The sequence below is a fragment of the Sebastes umbrosus genome, chromosome 17, assembly GCF_015220745.1.
Source record: "Sebastes umbrosus isolate fSebUmb1 chromosome 17, fSebUmb1.pri, whole genome shotgun sequence".
In the NCBI taxonomy this organism is placed as follows: domain Eukaryota; kingdom Metazoa; phylum Chordata; class Actinopteri; order Perciformes; family Sebastidae; genus Sebastes; species Sebastes umbrosus.
In genome coordinates this window covers 17,551,459-17,569,106 of record NC_051285.1, presented here as the reverse complement: position 1 = coordinate 17,569,106, position 17,648 = coordinate 17,551,459, and the positions used below count along the sequence as shown (strand labels likewise).

Genomic DNA, 17,648 nt, shown 5'->3' with positions numbered 1-17,648 from the left:
CAAAGTTATGCATCCGTCTTTGGCTGAAATGGGAACCTGGCCTGTTTATTATCACCATTCAGAAAAGGCTGTAAACTACAACTGGTGTCCAGTCATTCTGTGGAATTATGTCCAGGGAAACTACATATATTCTGACAGACAACATTTGTATTCAAAGTACGATGGCGGCGTTTATTTATCTTTTCATTATTAACAATTTCCCTACAGAGAGCAAAGCCAATAATGAATTTATTCTACAGACAAGTGCTGTCTGTGTAGCCACGGCCTGTTATAGCTTGTGCCTCTGTGCCAAACAACTCCACTGCTGCTGTCCAAAACCTATTAAAAACACATAAAAGAGCTGTATCGTTGTGTGATCCAATTAAGTGATCAAAAACAAAATCAGCAGCTGTAATCTATTACAAACAATTTGCACAAAAGAGTGGAACAACACTGATAGAACTCAATGATGCCTATAATACTGCATGGTATACATCACACATCTGATCAAACTCGCAACATGCTTGATTTAGAAAGCAGGGGATACACTGAACATTGAGCTCTTAACATTCACAAAACTAATGTAATGCCCATCCAGACTGCTTGGCCCCCAGATGTTCTGCTTGCAGCATTGTCGAGAGTGCGATATGGTTGCTCGTACCCGCCAAGTGTGAAGCTGATTGGATGAACGGTTCTCAAGATATGCGAAATTCCTTGCTTTATAGTTAGATGTACCAAAGTCACCCTGTCTCCTAAGAAAGAGAAAGGAATACAAATACTGTAGCAGTTTACATACAGGCTATTGATCCACTCAGATCCAATCAATCAGTCTACAATAAATACAAACTACTGTAAATAATATGTCAGGTTAAAGCTTTGGGGTTTGCAATGAAACACAAAAAAGACCTAATTTGTCTGAAAGCAAGACATAATCTTTATGTTATATTACACAGAGTTCTCTCTTATTTATAGGCCTCTCTCAACTAGGAGCAGAGGCATTTCATGCAAGTTTGGCCCAATTTCATCTCCGCCACAGAGAGAAATATAATATGTGTTGGAATCTGCAGGGAATTACAGTCTCTATTGGGCCTCCTGCTGATGAGGGACTGCCACAGTCTGGTTTACTCGCTTAAGGTAGATGTCGCAAGAAAAGAGTGCATCACAGCAAATAAATCAAAGTTTCTCCTCAAAGTCAGAAAGCTCCAGGCTGAGAGAAAACCCTTCTGATAGACGGGGTTTATCATGGGAATAGCTGTATCCTGGAAGGTCATAAAAAAACTGACACCTTCTTCACAGGATGAATTGCAATTTGCCAGGGTCAGGTACGGTGTGTGAAATGATTCTCAGAACCTGTCACAGCTGTAGATATGTGGTCGGCTCCAGGTTGCTTTGAGTCAAACAAATAACACATTAGTATTATTAGTATGCACAAAGACAAGGAGGCATGTGGTGCTTTCGGCTTCATGTCCTCGCCACATGATGACTGTTTTGCTGCAGCTCCCATTAAGATGCTCATTAAGAGAAACTTGGGCTCATAATTGCACCATAACGTGGGAGCAGATATATCCACATGGGTGATGATGATAAATAACATACTAATAATATGCAGCATATAACAAGTGCACAGTATGCCAACCTTATTTACAGACACTAGAATTGCATTGCTAGAAAAGCTTAAGGTCAAGTTTATTTTCAGTCGCAATGAGCTGACATGAGGTGAAATAGGGCCTCATTTAAAACTGTGAAATATTCTATATAGATATTCATGTTTACATAGCCATATCAACTGCACAGCAGAGTGTGAAAACCCACATTTGTTTAAAAATAAGATCTAATATCGAAACAAGACTGATTACACCCCTTAAAACTCTAGTGTTTTGTTTGTATCCTTTATTCTTCTACATCTGTTTTGTTTTCATCTTTGAAATCCCCCATGTTTTCAGTAGTCATCACCCACTTCTGGTTGTTTTTTTTTGCTTACATCAATTTCACAAACACTCCGAATATCTCAGGGACTATTAGGCTTACACACACAGGCCAGATGAAACATACAAACCCCTGTTTCCCAACGGGGCTTTGTGATGCTAGTCTGGCAATGTTGTTTCTCTGCACTTCTAAAAAAAAAAAAAAAACATTTAACCTGATTCAGTACAAATCTTGAGCTCAAGTAGGCCTTGTTATGGGATTTTGGAAGGAAGTGTTGATTTTTAACCCCTACGAACATTCAGACTTTTATAGGAAATTCTATATCACAGTAACACTGCTAAATATTTTGTAGCTTTCAAAAATGCACTACTATAGAAGGAAAAAGGAAAATGTTCAACTGACTACAACATTTTAGTTTAGTAGGGGTGAGAATCACCAGAGGCCACATGATACAATATTATCACGATATTTAAGTCAAGATACGATGATATTGTGATTTTAAACATTTTGCGACATGAGTATTGCGATAAGATATATTGAGATTTATTACCTTTTTTCAACTGCAAATTATGCAGTTTGTCAACATCTAATAAGATACAGTTTTCACTCTGTTCATCTCAGAGTTTTCATTCACATATCTTGAGGTGAGAGGTCAAGGGACCCCTTTGAAAATGACCATGCAATATTGCCATGCTAGGACTGCCAGTCGATTAATTTTTTATCTGTTCAAAATGTACCTTAAATGGAGATTTGCCAAGTATTTAATACTATTATCAACATTGGAGTGGGCAAATATGCTTGCTTTATACAAATGTATGTATATATTTATTATTGGAAATCAATTAAAAACACAAAACAATGACACATATTGTCCAGAAACCCTCATTTAGCATAAAAAATATGCTCAAATCATAACATGGCAAACTCGAGCCCAACAGGCAGCAGCAGCTGTCAGTGTGTCAGTGCGCTGACTTGACTATGACTTGCTCAAAACTGCATGTGATTATCATAAAGTGGGCATGTCTGTAAAGGGGATTTTTACAGACATTTTCATTCACATATCTTGAGGCCAGAGGTCAAGGGACCCCCTTGAAAATGGCCATGCCAGTTTTTTCCTCGCCAAAAATTAGTGCAAGTTCGGAGTGTTATGTAACCGACCTTGTTCTTCACGATAAGCTTGTATGACATGGTTGGTACCAATGGATTCCTAAGGTTTTCTAGTTTCATATGATATCTTCACTCTAGCTTTAAAGCCTGCTACGCCCTCCGAAACATCTATTGCGTTAAAACGTTGAATGAGTGGTGTTAAAACAAATTTGTGTTAACGCGTTATCGCGTTAAATTTGACAGCCCTAATAATAAAAGATCAACACTTGACGTCCGTGTATCAATACAATATTGCCACGCAAAATATCGCAATATGCTGTACTGATTTTTTCCCCCACCCCTACTGTTTAGCCTACCGAATTGATGGCACTGGTATAATAGTGGCTAGTGACTCTTAAAAAAAAGTAATAACAATACAGTTAAATATATAGTAGGGAGCTCAAATTGGGGCCCTCGGTGTGTGTGTGGTTCCGGGGTCAGCCGCTCCCCTCTCCACATAGGACTCACTATTGATCACACAATAACGTTATCAACCATATAAGTAAGGTGTTTACAGTTACTCTTGTTATTATGAAATATAACACTGTCTCCTCTACATTTAATGGATTTTCTCACTGGGTAACATGCTGTTTCTTCATTAATAACAACAGGCCAATTACCCATCATGGTCAGAATCTGGCTGGGGGACACAAGGGGTGGCCAATTAATCTCATTTCATTAGGGGCCTGTTCCAATGCCGTCAGCCCCCCTGACACACACTGCTGTGTATCCTCCGCCATTGAAAAATACCTGAAATTAGGAATTTAAGCAGGTCTGTTGGCCTTGTTGTTGGTTAACTCTGCACAATACAGTGGCTCATTTTTCACCTGCCCCATATTTTACTGCTTTATCTGCTGTAATGCTGTAATAGTACAGCACTTTGTATTATAACATCCCACACTGCAAGAATTCAGATTGTATCATGACTGTTAACAACTGCATACATGGACTTACATACACCTAGCATCTAACATCTGGGTTCAAGGTATATCAGTGTCAATCTTTAGAACATATACGCGAAGTGATACATTCTTTCTTCTGTAAATGACAAGCACAATGGTGATTCTGAAAATGCCATCCATATACAATCACAGCACTGTTTTATGTACCGCCGTCCCGAATCTACGACTATATTCGATGTATCACCCACCCCTAGTTAGACATCTCCGTCTAACAGTAAAATCTACCCTGGCCATGTTGTAAAATTCTAGTGCTACTGTAGATGCTATTGTGCTCAAGGGGGAAGAACTTAATGACAAAAGAGGCAGTAGATCAGATATGATTATTTAAATCTATAAAAGATGTGAGGTTGTATTGGCATATATGTGACACGGCCAAAGTGTAGATGGACAAATCACTTAACCTTTATGTTACCAAAGACTGTATGTAAGAAGAGGACGTATTCAATGTGACGTCACCCATTGGTTTGTGGACTGCTGTTCGACATTTAGGCCATCGGCAATTTTGTTTTTTGCAACCAGAAGCGACACGATAGGGTGGAGCCAAGTACAACCGAATGCTGACATGACATTTTTAGGTGACCGAAAATGTTATAACTAACTTTTATGAACAGAGAACACACTGTGAAAGGGATAAAGTTCTAAAATGAAAACACGGACAACTCCCAGACTAAACAACGCCGCAGGAGCGACCTGTCAATCAAAAGGTAGCCACACCCTAAAGCATAACCTGCTTTATGGTCTATTTGACTCTAAATGGGATCATAATTTACTAAATGAACATCATGCTGTATTGAAGAAGACTTGAAACTAGCATTGAGACCATAAACTCATGTTTACAATGTTTACTGAGGTAATAAATCAAGTGAGAAGTAGGGTCATTTTCCCATAGACTTCTGTACAATCAGACTATTTTTGCAACCAGAGGAGTCGCCCCCTGTTGGCTATTAGAAAAAATGCTAATTTAAGGCACTTCTGCATTGGCTTCACTTTTCAGACCAGACGGTTGCCCACAAGCAGTTACATTTCATTGTGAATTTAAATTTAAATATTTTAGAATATGTTCATAGACAAGTATATTATACTTATACAGTATATTACTACTTATAAATTGACACTTTTCTTGTGTGGCCCATCCTTACTACACACTCCTGTCCTGTTCCTCTAAAAGGAACAGCGGCTCCTTATAATTTCAGTGCCAAAAGGGAGGCAAAGCCCTTACAGTTGAATATATGGAACCTTCAGGACTGGCCGCTGACAAAGTGAGACTGGAGAGCTGTCCCTCCTAATACCATTTCAACCATCCAACTTTCTTCGCTCAATCAATATATTCTCTTAAATGGAACATTTTCAGGATCTATCTGTTCAGGACCAGCGTTACACTGCTGAAGTGATTCAGCATGAATGAGCTACTGAGAGTCAACCTGCTACCCTGGGGAAGGACAGAGGGGCAGGCAGCGGAGCCGCAGGTTCAACAGTTACTGATAGTGCATGTGCAGAAATCACACAGACTCAACGCTGCAGGAAATGAACAGTTTTTGCTTGAATCCATGGCTGACATCGAACAACAGGGATCGCAGTGTGACACTCAGTAACGTTTCAGTGAACACAGTGAGTGATCTTAAAGTACCGCTCTGTAGAATCAAGTGGATAAACAGGTGGGAGAGAAAAACAGGAAGTGCACAGTGGACCAAATGACAAGTATGCTTGATGAATCTGATGATATCAGCAATAATTAATTGTTATAATAGAATGTGCGTGCAGGATTATGTGACCATGTTTCTATGTGCTACTTTGGCAATAACGGTATGTACTTTATGTTATAACACTGTTTAAAATACAGTTTGATTTAATCATATATGATGTAATAATTTAATGTTGCAGAGGCATTTTAGAGTAAGCTGTTTGACTAGGCGGTCTTCTTGTCTTGCAGCAGGTTCTAGGCTTACATTGTAGAGGAATGCAGCGTTCGTAACCAATGTACCACATGGTAATTGTTCACCAGCTGTTTAGCTCTATTCTTTCCACACATCAATTTTCCTATTAGAGGGCCAGTGGAGGTTGAATGCCTCGTCATTCTCTAAATGGAGCCTGCAAGACTTTAAAAGCAATTCCAGTAGTAGGCCTATAGGAGCGAACGAAAGGAGAACCACGTTCAATATGCACGCCCAATCTACTTGAGGCATTGGTCTGTCACGGGTTTGTGCATTGAGTAAAAGTTGTTCTGCAGGTAACGACTTCCCACCACTCCTCTGTAATCCTTTACCCCCTCAACCTCAGTGCTCACAGTCTGAGTGATGCTCGAAGCACAACAGGGCATGTTGGGGATAGCTACCATGGTGAGGTTCACATTTCTAATGATATATATATAATATAATACAGAAATATCCTCTGATAGGTTGAGACACAGCTCCTGATTAACTCTCAAGCAACTACATCAGCTATATCTATGATATAATACAGAAATAACCTCTGATAGGTTGAGACACAGCTCTTGATTAACTCTCAAGCAACTACATCAGCTGTTATTGTACCTCAAGATTTTGCAATAAACTTTTTATAGAAGAGGAGCCATCCCATCTTGTTGTGAACGATCCAATCTACCCCTGAATTTTCCATGATGCCATATGAACGTACTTTTGTTTTCCCGGTGTTCTTCAGTGTACAATTTATGTACTATCATTAGTGGTGTAATGGACCATAATTGATCCGTGATCCGTACGGATCCCGCCCCACGGTTTGGCATGCATGTGAACTGCGGATTAATTACATAGTTTAACCATCATTGTATGAAATAAAGTTTTACTGCCAATCGTTGTTGGACGATATTCAGTAAAAATATGTGATCCGGAGATTGGCATTAACACTTTATAGTTGCTGACCTCTGATAATGCCACATTGTGAACAACAAATCCGTGTTGAAATCATCAGAAGCACCGCAGCTAACAGCTAACGTACGGAGGGTCCATTGAGTTACATTATGGTGCGTTGCGAAGGTAAATTCTAACATTATCATGATGTGTTCCAATGTAATCTTGTAAAACTGTGCTAGAAACTTGAATAAATACAGTTGTTTGAAGGAGAGGTTTTCACAGCAATATAAAATACATAATAGAGAGGGAATTATGACCTTCCTAACACGAGCTCTAAGAAACTTATAATACATTTTATTTACATTTTCTTATAAATGATAATACAATTTTTTTTTTTCTAATCATTTGAATTGTGTGTTTTTATGCAAATAACCACTATAGATAAATTACTACAACAAAGTCAAAGTTAAATTTAACAACAACAAAAACTCTCTGTATTGGCCGGTATGGCTCATCAACGATCGTCAGTCTGTATCTGGGGCCAAAAAACGTGATTGGGGTATCTCTAAAAGTTACATTTGCTCCATTTTTTTTACCTGTTGATCCGACCCGTGACTCAAAACCGTGATACGATCCAAATCATGAGTTTTGCGATCCTTTGCACCCCTAACTATCATACTAACTTTGAATTGGCAAACTTTTTCTGGATAAACTGGAAGATTATGCTGTTGGATTATTTTTGAGTTTTGTTGGTCAAACATGGACATGACAAACATGGCCAATTAATAAACTTTCAACAGTCGGTTATCTTCATGTGCTTATAATATTGGAGATATACTTGCTGTCATATAACCGTTCTATGCTTCCCAAATTCAAGCGTTTTGTAGGATTTTTTGTCTTCTGAGTGAGACATCATAGAAAATGGTACAGTCTGTTAAAGCACTCAAAAGCATTTCAATTCAAACAAGAAAAGAGCTTATTACCATTAATCATGGATGGAAACAATGGCTGCAATAATGATACACACTTTTAATTAACCAATTTAAAAATTAAATCTAATTTGGCCTGGTATGGAACAAAGATGGGCCTGACCTACATACACTGAAACATTTTTCTTTGATGGAAACACTGGATTAGAGATTAAAGACATCATCCGTAAAGCGGGTTGCTGCCTTGGAATTTTGTCTCTGAGCTCAAATGGGGTTTTTAAAATCTAATTTTTAAAATCTAATTTTTAAAATCGATTTTTTCTTTTTACTGCTTCAACATTTTTTAACTTAATGGTAGAGCTGACACAGACAAAAAAAACCTGTTTTGCTTTGTTTGCAGGCTCGTAATGAATCATTTATGCATCTGTCTAGTTGCATGTTTTACTAATTACGGAGCATAACTGGGAATTGATTTCTTCAAATAACCCAGAGACACGCATACATGCATGTTTGTTTTAGAGAGGAAGTTTAGAGGGCATGCAAGAGTTCAGAGTCCTGCTGATAATTCAGAATAGAGGTTGACTGGTAAAACATTATCCTGCCTCCAAATCAGTTCATCATTTATTTACTTCTTCATATTTAATCCCAGCTCCCCAGGAGACAGTAGGGTACATCTCCGTTCCCTTAATTGCATCCACGTTTTCCTCCTCTGTGGACAAACATGGAGTACAAAGATAGTCATGAATCTTTGAAATAACAGACCTAATGATAGTCATCATGAATGTAGTTGAGGAACTGTAGTTCTTCCACAGAAGACTCTTGGTCAGCACACTGAGAGGTACTGATGCATAGCAGACAAAGAGAGTTACCAGGAGATTTTCAATGCTCCACCAAACCTTAAGTCCACAGCATGTCAGCATGTTGGCCTTCAAAAGAAAAAATGGTCAAATTGTATTCGATTTGCATAGTTTGGACTTTACAGAAATTGCAAGCACAGCGAGAATGCTAATAATCTTTCCACCACCTTTCAAATAAGTGACACATTATTCTTTTTTCTTCATGTTGTATTGTACATGTATTGTATTGTTGTACTACCCAGAGTAGATAAATACAGGACAGACAGACAGACAGAAGCCCATCAAGGCTTTTAAAGCCATCAACACCAACACAGAGTTAAAATTAGGGTGAGGCAGCTTGATACCATAAATTTGATTTGATCTCACTGGCGGGTCACAGTTCGTGTGCCTCAAGGGATGTGCCAAATATGTCTTTGATAGATAGATAGAAGTTTGATAAAAAAAAAACAATTTTGATAATTGATTATTCGTTTCAGTCATGTTTCAAGCATATGATATTAAACTGAATATCTTTGGGTTTTGGACAGTTGATGCAACAAAACAAGTAGTTTGGAGACATCGTCTTGAGCTTAAGGAAACTGGCATTTTTCACTGTTTTGGGAAATTATATAGACAAGGGGTTCTCAAACTTTTTGGGGGCTTACAGGGGAGAAAAACTTCTTAATCACCTTAAACACTGATTAAGCATAATGCTTACTACCATTTTTACTCTTAGATGCCATTGGAACTATTTTTATTATAAAACTTTTCAACCTAAATACTATAAACAGAAACACATTACAATTTGAATCATCTCAAGATAAGATGAGATAATATTATTATATTATATTATATTAGTACCACAGCGGGGGAATTTGCAATGTTATTGACTGTTAATACCACTTACATACCTTTAAACAGAGGGTGGTTTTATTCAAATTGCATTTGGACTCAACTTGACAGCATTTGTACCCCTACATTTCAAGTATTTCATCTTAAAAGTTTGATTCAGAAAATAGTAGCAGTAGCAAGACAGGCATAGTCCTAATAAATCCAGGCGTTTATATTTACCAGTCTAAAGTTGACTTTCAGTGCTTCAACTTAAAAATAATGAACTTATTGCTGTGTGTCACAATCATATCAGAGATTCTATTGGCCCAAAGCTAAAGTGGGTGGGAGTAATGGACACAATATGTTTATTTTATTGGCGCAAATGGTCCCCATCTGTAGAAATGCAATTTTTTAATGATACAGTACAATTTTATAATTTATAGCAAATTACTTCACGGACCCCCTGACAGAGTGCTACTGACCTCTAGCCCCACGGACTTTGACAATCATTTATATAGACAAAACAATTAATCGAGAAAATAAACAGCAGATTAACTGATAATTATAACAATTATTATTAAAATATTGTTACCTACATCTTTAAAAGGTAAAATGCGAGATTGGGAGCATTTCTATTGCCTCCGCACGGCTCTCAACATGGCGAAGGCTGAGCCGACGGCTCACAGCTAACGGTGCTAACAGCAGCAACAGTGAAAACAAAAACAACATTGCTGACAGAGCTAACAGTGTTAACTTGGGGGTGGGGGGGGGGGGGGGGGGGGGCGCTACACTGCTGCAACAGCGCCGGCGTTATCAGCTGTAACCGCCGTATGAGAGCAGTGCAGAGCGACGGTCGTGAGCTAGCCAATGGGGCACACTCACATGCACTAACATGCACTAACAGCATGTGCAGTCAGCTTGGAGATGTCAACAAAGCACAGAGAAACTCAGATTAAAACACACCCGACATAGAACGACTTCATTCTCTGCACAGGTAGACATCACTCCACTATATCTTTACATTGCAAATAGTTGTTTGATGCTATATTAATGCTATGGGTATCTTATAGAGCCCCTATAAAGGTCTCATATTATGCTCATTTCCAGGTTCATAGATGTATTTTAATGTTGCACTAGAACATTTTTACATGCTGCAGTGTTCAAAAAAACCTTTATTCTTCTCATACTGCAGCCTGAGTCTGCCTGCCTCAGAGCCTAATTCAGCCTCTGTCTGAAAACCCCTGATTCACAGCCTGTCTCCTCCCACTCTGCTCTGATTGGTCAGCGTTTTCTGTCAATCAAACGTCCTCAACAACAGACACCCTCCTCGCCCCCCTCAAGGTCTGAGAGCAGGGAGAGAGAAGCAGAAGAGTAAAATAAACTACTTTAAAGTTTATAAACCAGAAACTTCACCCAGCGCACGTTACCGGAGGAATCTGATCAGAAATCGGCGACACATGATGAACATCTGCGGTTCAGATTCCAGGTTTTCCTGACATTTCTCTCAGGTAAATAATGCTATTTATAGCTCTGTTGGTTAGCTCAGTGTTTACCTTATGCATCAACTCTGTAAACTGTAAACATACACTCTGTTTTACGTCTGTCTTTACAGGTCCATCTGTGAGAAATGACCGACAGAATCATCCCAGAGGAGAGCAGACAGCTGAGAGCAGATAGCTGTGAGCAGATGGGAGATACAGAGCTAACCCGTTAGCATGTAGCTACATGCTAACGGGTTAGCTACATGCTACCGCTATGTGACGGTGTGTAAACACAGCGACCATCAGGGTGGAAAATAGAAGATGTGAAACAGTAGTCAGTTCATTATTTCTGGTAAAAGACAACTGATAAATGTATGGAAGATCAGAGTAATGGTATATTAATTACTGTAGGAGCTGTCTCTGTGTTACCATGACTACAGACCACCGGAGCTTAGTTTACTGTAGTTTACCAGAGCTGAAAGACTTTCTCCTGTACCTGTCAACATAACTGCAGGTAGGATGATTACAAATGCTGTGAATAATTAATATTGTCATCTGTCTACTCAAATAAAGTTTGACTGTGAAACAGAAATGTGTTGTGTTGCTTACAGTCACTACTACCTGTACTCTTCTACATGCATGACATCAAATATGTATAATATATAAATATCACCTGTTTAAACAGTGTAATTACATGAAGCCTTCGTGAAAGAACATGTTATATTTAGATGATGGGAGTACATGAAGCCTGTTCTGCTGGTTCTTGCAGACTAACAGTAGGAGCTACTTTGCTCAAGTTCGGTTGAGGAGGAGAGACAGTGACACGCTGTGGGGTGGGGTCAGCTACTGAAGGTTCTGCTCTGGTTCGACCAGGAAACCCTTACATGGCTTGCATTTCTCTAATGACGTCAGAAGAGAAGGAAAAAAAGAGAAGTGATTTTCTACACCCATTTCCGGACAAACGGAGCAGGAGAAAACAAGAGAGGATGGTCTTTTATGATACTATGGTGACTTGTAGACACACTGGGGACAGATATTGATGTTTAAAAGACATGGAAAAGTGCATTTTGCATAATAGGTGACCTTTAAGGATTTCGTGTGTGTGTGTGTGTGTGTGTGTGTGTGTGTGTGTATTTTTCATGTGTGTACATCAATGCAAATTTATGAGGATAAATAATAACGTATACCATACATGTACAATGGAAATAAAAAATGTTGACTGAAAGCACTAACAATATACAGTAAATATAAGATATAAATATTTAAAAAAAAATCACAAATAATACAGAATCTTTTTTTTTTTTTTTTTTTACATATATAAGCTCACAGAGAACCTGGTCAGTTGAAAAAACAAAAACATTTTAAGCATGAATTCTGCTGCATTGAAAGTAGAGAATATAAATAGGATATGCATGCAAATATAAGCGAGCGCAAGGCAGCAGGGGGTTGTCACTCAGGCGCTGATAGTGCCTGGGGACCTACAGCACTGTTACAAGGACAGCACCCGCCCTCCACCCTGCAGCACCCAGGACGGAGAAACAGAAGGCTGCTCAGCTGTGTGGGATCACTCTAACAAGCTGCTACCTCAGTCTGGCCCAGCTGAAGCTTCTTACACTGTTTACTAGGAGCCTATAAAAGCAGCCTCAGTGAGCTGTGGTCACTGGGTTTTAGGTTGGAATAAATTCTGTATGTGTTCTTCATGCCAGCGACTCCTTAGTGAATCCAGCCTGGAAGAGGAGTTTTATTTAAATTAATTCTATGAGACAACCTCTTATTTCCCCTCCTCCATTTAGATTACCTAAAACTATACTATATAAGAGCTGCGAATGTATCCAAAGTAGAATAAGAAGTTATTCTATGCTCATTGGGCGGAGTGATAGGGCTAAAATCTCTATCACAACATAGAAAATAATGTTTTTCTACTATCAATATGTATCACAATGTAAAGTATGCTAGATATATAAAGCCTAACATGCAATGTAATGATACATATTCCTTGGTTATGATTTAGATGATAGATTTTTGTGTGTATATATATACATACCAATCAGCCAGAACATTAACAACATTATGAACACTGACAAGTGAAGTGAATAACATTGATTATCTCGTTAAAATGGCACCTGGCAGTGGGTGGGATATATTAAGCAGCAAGTCAACATTTTGTCCTTGAAGTTGATGTGATGGAAGCAGAAAAAATGAGCAAGCATAAGGATGTGAGTGACTTCGACAAAGGCCAAATTGTGATGGCTAGACGACTGGGTCAGAGCATCTCCAAAACTGCAGCTCTTGTGGGATGTTCCAGGTCTGCAGTTGTCAGGACCTACCAAAAGTGGTCCAAGGAAGGAAAACCAGTGAACGGGCGACAGGGTCATGGGCGGCCAAAGCTCATTGATGCACTTGGGGAGCGAATGCTGGCCCGTGTTGTCCGATCCAATAGAAGAGCTACTGTAGCTCAAAATGCTGAAAAAGTTAATGCTGGTTCCGATAGAAAGGTGTCAGAACACACAGTGCATCGCAGTTTGTTGCATATGGGGCTGCATAGCCACAGACCAGTCAGGGTGCCCATGCTGTCCTAATGTTACTGTATGGCTGATCAGTGTATATATATATATATATATATATATATATATATATATATCACATTGAGTTACGATGTCACTCAAATTTGATGCAAGATGATATATTTGCCCAGCTCTGTTTGCACATGTGCAAGAAGCTGATTTGTTTTGTTTAATTAAGTTTCAAATTTGTTTTGTTTAATTAAGTTTCATAATCTCATCTGCACAATACCAGTTAAACTCATTTCAATGATCTGTCTGTGACATTATTACAAGCTGTGTCCCATCTCAGGATCCACTTCTTTTGAAGTCCATATTTCAAGGCCGAATACATCACAATAGATCAACCAGGCTGTCTCATTCCAAAGATTTATACCAAATAAGGCCTTAAGGCTTTTACCTTTTAAATATGGAGGACACAACATCCATTTGCAAGTTACTCTGCGGATTATTTTAACTATTTTCCTTGTACAAATACAAAAATCGAACAGGTTTGTACTAAAATTCAGTGAGAAAAGAGAAAAGGAGAAAGAGGGAGAAGTATTGCACCTCGTTTGAAAGCTGAGATTGTCCAACTAAAAATTCAGCTGCAACAGCACTAAGGCAAACATTTTAAAGTGTGATCCAAATCCAGAAAAGCTACTCGGATAATGAATGTTACCTCTGAACCATTTCAAGTTACACCTGGTATTTCTATAAGTTCTCACCGTCCATGGTGTCCGTATTTTGATTATGTGCTGTTTACTGGGTGCAACATGCAATGCTGTGTGTAGCAACATCCACCATATGTGAAAGGTCATTAGATGATGAGAATGTAACTTTTTTTTGAGTCTGAAAAATATATTTCTATAGTGTTGAATGTGAATCAACAGAGGATGCATATCAAAGTATAATCTGCCATTACACAATCTCCCCAATGTCAAGAATAATATCTGCATATTCCAAAACAACTGCACTTACAGAAACTGAGACAAAATCAAAAAAGAAGAAAAAGTAAACTGTTATTTGACATGGACTTTAGATTAACTAGTAATGCCATAACAAGAGCCTACAGCCATGCTAGCAGCTCTGTGAGGCTGTACTTAGACACAGTGGTAATTTGAGCTAAACGCTAATGTCAGCATGAAAACATGCTCTGAATGACAATGCTAACATGCTGATGTTAAACGGGTATAATGTTTCCTATGTTCATCATCTTAGTTTACTGTGTTAGCATGCTAACATTTGCTACAATAACTAAAGACAAAGTACAGCCAAGGCTGAAGGTACTGTAATGAAGGTCAAAAAACGAAATATACAAATTAACTAATTTGAAATTGTGAAATTTGAATTGTGTAAACTGGCCTGTATCCCCTGTTCTTGTCGTCCTCGTGTTGTTCTGTTAATGTATTGTATTGCATTTTGTCTTGGAATAAAAAAAATGTACCTGATGATGGTACTACTGTAGATGGAGAAGTTAAGGGATCACCAAAGTGATTCAAATTTAAGAGGGGACATGCATGTCTGAACCAAATTTCATGGCAATCCATCTAATAGTTGAGAGATTTCACTCAAAACCACAACAGGAAAAGTCTGTATCATCAAGAATCATCCTCTGTGGACCATGAATATCTGTACAAAATGTCATGGCAATCCAGCCAACAATTGTTGAGATATTCAGTCTGAACCAAAGTGATGGACGGACGGACGGACGGACGGACGGACCGACGGACGGACGGACCGACGGACCGACGGACCAACCAACAGACTTTACCATCCCTACAGACATGATGCTAGAGTGGCTAACAATACAGCTACTAGCATTTTTATTTTGCAGTTATTTCTCATTACAGCTACTTCTATTTATTTATCACAAGTTTTATTGCAGCTCTTCAGATAAAAGCAAATGTCTCGTGAATTTCAACTGTGTTAATACATTACTGTGTTTGACTTGAACCTCCTTTTCATGGTGAATAGCAGGTCGATTTCATTTCAGAGGCCAGTTTAAAGTAATTTGCAATATTTGTTTACAACAGTCAGCCTGAGTTATTTGTGATTTATGCTGAGCAGTAATTTGACAAGGATGTTGTTTGTTGACTTGTTTCCTTTCTCTTCTTTTCTCTCACACCTACAGGTTAGGAGTTCTGTAGAGAAGTCCCCATCTTTGAACAGTAAAAGTCAAGCTGTCTGAATGTATTTGTATGATCATTCGCCGTTTTGTTTTAAGCACAGCTTAAATCCTAGAAAAGTTGGTGTTTTATTATTGAAGTAGACGAGCATTATCATACTAGTACAGTGCAATTAAATGTAATATGAAATGATAATTTATGGCATTTTTAGATAACAGCATCCACCACGACATATGCAAAACAATCTCACTGAAAAAAATTGATACAGCATCTCTTAACAATACGATGGCTTGACGTTGGGCCTAGCTGCTATACTGTCTTTCCGAGGTTGTAGCGGGCTCAGTTTTAAAGCTAGAGTGAAGATACTGGTATCATATGAAATCGATCGGTACCAACCATGTCATGTTAGCTTGTCAGAAAATAACACTACAAACTTACACAAAATTTTGGTGAGGAAAAACAGGCAAGCCCATTTTCAAAGGGGTCCCTTGACCTCTAACCTCAAGATATGTGAATGAAAACTTTGAGGTGAACAGAGTGAAAACTGTATCTTAGTTAAAACAAATGCTGACAAACTGCATAACTTGCAGTTGAAAAAAGGTAATAAATAAATCTTATTGCAATACTCAGCATATCGCAAAATGTTTAAAATCGCAATAAGTTCATATCGTGACTTAAGTATCGTGATGAAATCGTATCATGGGGCCCTGGTGATTCCCACCCCTTGCAGAATTACAAATTTCCTGAATGTTCATTCTGTCAATTTTTTTGGGGTGTTTTGCTTTGTGGTTTATGGTGGCAATTGGTGGTAATTGGGAATATCTTTCTCTATCGTCTTATTACTTCAACCCTCCTGAGTTAGAGGACATTAAAGATTATTTGCATTGTCATTGCTTGATGGCAGATTTCTTTTTAACCTTTGGACAGAGCAAGGCTTGACGTTTCCCCCTGGTTCCAGTCTTTATGCTAAGCTAAGCTAAGCTAAGCTAACTGTCTCCTGGCTGTAGCCAAAGAACGTATATTGCTAAGAAGTTAAAGTCAACTGTTCATTCCATTGCAAGAGTAAGATCAACATCAAGAAAACAGAAGTCATGCCCCTCAACATGAAAGAACCACCTGTCCTAGAGCTAAATGGACAACAACTGACATGTACGTCATCTTTCACATACCTCGGAAGCCGGGTAACATCAGATGGTGGAGCTGACCAAGACATTATGGCCACATTAGGAAAAGCAAGGACAGCATTTCTAAGACTTGGAAACATCTGGAAATCAACACACATAACTAGAAACACCAAGTTAAAGTTATACAACAGCTGTGTACTATCTGTACTTCTATATGGTGCTGAGTGCTGGAGAATGACTGAAAAAGACATAGGCAAGCTTTCTAGCTTTCACAATACCCGCCTCAGAAAGATCATGAGGATATTCTGGCCTAGAAAGATCACAAACCATGAACTACACCAAACGACAGGGTGCGTGGACATGGAAACAATACTGATAAGAAGAAGATGGAGATGGCTTGGACATGTATTAAGGAAACCATCTGATGACATGACGAAAGTGGCATTGCGTTGGACACCGGAGGGAAAACGCAAAAGAGGGAGGCCCAAAACAACCTGGAGGCGAACCATCGAAGGAGAAATGAAGACGAGAGGATACAGCTGGAACAGCATTGAGAAGAAAGCAAACAACAAAGACGAGTGGAAATCCTTAGTCCTTGTCCTATGTGCCACTAGGCGCAACAAGGACTAAGTAAGTAAGTTCATTCCATTGCAACGTCAGCGGCCAGCAGCAAAGCTACATTTCCGCCATTTTGGACCAAAAGCGACTACCGGACGCAAGTAAAACGGTTGCCTACAAAGTGCCATACAAAAGTGAAACAAAATTAATTCTATTCTCTTGTCGTAATTTTAATGTCCGAAATGGCCTGTTGAACAATAAACATATTATAAATATGCATACTATAACTACTTACTTACCCATTTTTTTATTTATTAAACTTTTTTGCCCGGCTGCTTCCCAGAGGAGCATAAAGTGAACGATGGACATAAATAGAAGTTAGAAAAATCCAGCACAC

The 17,648-nt window shown here is 38.7% G+C and overlaps 1 protein-coding gene across 9 annotated transcripts in view; it reads right to left on the bottom strand.

Moving 5' to 3' along the window:
• The window catches only part of LOC119475837 (neurexin-2-like), a 194,796-nt gene that overhangs the window by 136,695 nt on the left and 40,453 nt on the right, over window positions 1–17,648 (bottom strand). The window lies entirely within an intron of this gene.